Genomic DNA, 1,972 nt, shown 5'->3' on the forward strand with positions numbered 1-1,972 from the left:
AAATTTTCAATATATTTCAATTAATATAATGTGGGAAATAAACTCAACATTTTCAATATTTTTCAACTCACAATGTAAAAAATAAAATGTTCAACAACTTATGTGGGACATGCACTTAAAATTAATTCTAAACTAAAATACTGATCTCGGCCCACTACACAATTATAATCAGTTAATAATGTTAAAAAACATAAAAGTGACACCACAATGACAATTTCACAACTTTTTTGATTCTACACATTGTGCTTTTTAAAAGGCATGAGTCACAGAAGCTCAGTCAAAACAAATAAATACAGAGGGCAGATTCAGTATTTTGGGTCTTCATCTCACTCAGTAAACATTATGATAAAAACTCAAACAATTCATGATAAAATTCAATAAGATTCTAAGTATATTCCATCTTCAACAGCAATGACAACTATTAGAAAGTGGAGCCATTTAACACTGTTTAAAAACATTGTTTTTTGGCACTTATTGTAATTTGAAGGCTGCAAATCAAATCAAATAAAAAAATAATACATTAAAACAAAGTACTGTTTTCTACTGTGCCATTATACATATACATATACATTAAACATGTATAGTGCATAAATTGAACAGTTGTTTACCACAAGGTAATCAGTACAAAAATGACATCAACGTTGTGATATTTATTTTTAACAATCAAATGATTACAAAGAACTTCCTCAATACTCAGCTCAACAAACAGTCCATTCTGAGTGATTCACTCATTGAACAAATCATTGTTCAGTGTCAGTAGACGCCCTTTCAGTGGTTTGTTGTCCTCAAAACACCACAACTTTTTAGATAAATGTAAATGTAAGCTCGATATTCTTTGGGTTCTGTTGGTCCACATCAGTAGTGTCACCCATGACGACCGTCAGGAGAGCCACCAGAATGTCAGTGAGGTCTGGACCATCTGCTGACTAGAAAACACAATACAAGAATGAGTTCAAATCATACTAATGCTGTCTGGATATTACTGTCACTTAGCACTTAGACTGCAACTAAGCTACATGTTGAAACTATTTTACCGCAGAAAGAGAGCGAACTGAAACTCTGAGTCAGTCACCGTGGCAACATACTCTGAATATAACCTGCTCGCTAGCAGGTTAACTTTGAGAAATGTCTGCTTCCTATCACCTATAGGTGATGTCATATGTTTAAGCTGACTGAATAGCTCGGCAAAGGGATTGATAGTGAGGCCAGTCGTACACTTACATTACAGGTCCTGAAGAACTTTAAGACATCTTCACGCAGGTACACAGGAAGTGCACGAAGGATGAGGGCCCGTTTCATATTTACATCACATTGTACCTAGATGGACAAAAAAAATATCAATTACAAACACATCAGTAATTTGATAAAATCTGTTCTGCTTCATAATATCTACACATTGTGAATAATTCAGGGTGAAAATCTTTTTTTTTTTTTAAATTCAAATTAGTACACAAAACTCACCTATTGGCACCCGTCTAATGGTGAAACACTGACTTTTTGTAGCACTCTGTAGTTTGATATCTGTACACAACATTCGCACAAAGATGATTTGTTAATGTTCAAAACAATTTTAAAATAACACATAAATGAAATTTAAAAAATTTAATACACAAATAAAAAAAAGTTTACAAATCTATCAAAAACTCATTGTACTATCACCATTTATGGTAAGAGAGAAAAATATTCAATATTACTAAAAAACAAACTCCAAAAACACCTTACGGAAACAAAAATCTACAAAATTACTCACAAAAAACTACACGAAATGACAGAGAAATAAAGAAAGTGACAACAAAAACCCACAGAAACCCTTTGATGTTTCCTGTATTGTTGTTCAGATTTAATATGGTGTTAAAAGCTTCATTAAAATAAGAGCAGTGCACATGCTAATTATCACAGTACTTTGTGCTATAATAAAATAAAATAAACCTATGACAGAATCTGTGTAATTCTAACAGAATATTTTACATGC

The 1,972-nt window shown here is 32.2% G+C and overlaps 1 long non-coding RNA gene across 1 annotated transcript; it reads right to left on the reverse strand.

Annotated features, from left to right (window-relative positions):
- Positions 1-823: 823 nt before the first annotated feature.
- Positions 824-1,516, reverse strand: LOC114457406 (uncharacterized). Its single transcript, XR_003672937.1, has 3 exons — positions 1,462-1,516; positions 1,222-1,317; positions 824-926 (listed from the first exon to the last, which is right to left on the reverse strand). It is a non-coding gene; the product is annotated as an uncharacterized LOC114457406 (long non-coding RNA).
- Positions 1,517-1,972: the final 456 nt, after the last annotated feature.

The sequence above is a fragment of the Gouania willdenowi genome, chromosome 24 (assembly GCF_900634775.1).
Source record: "Gouania willdenowi chromosome 24, fGouWil2.1, whole genome shotgun sequence".
NCBI lineage: Eukaryota > Metazoa > Chordata > Actinopteri > Blenniiformes > Gobiesocidae > Gouania > Gouania willdenowi.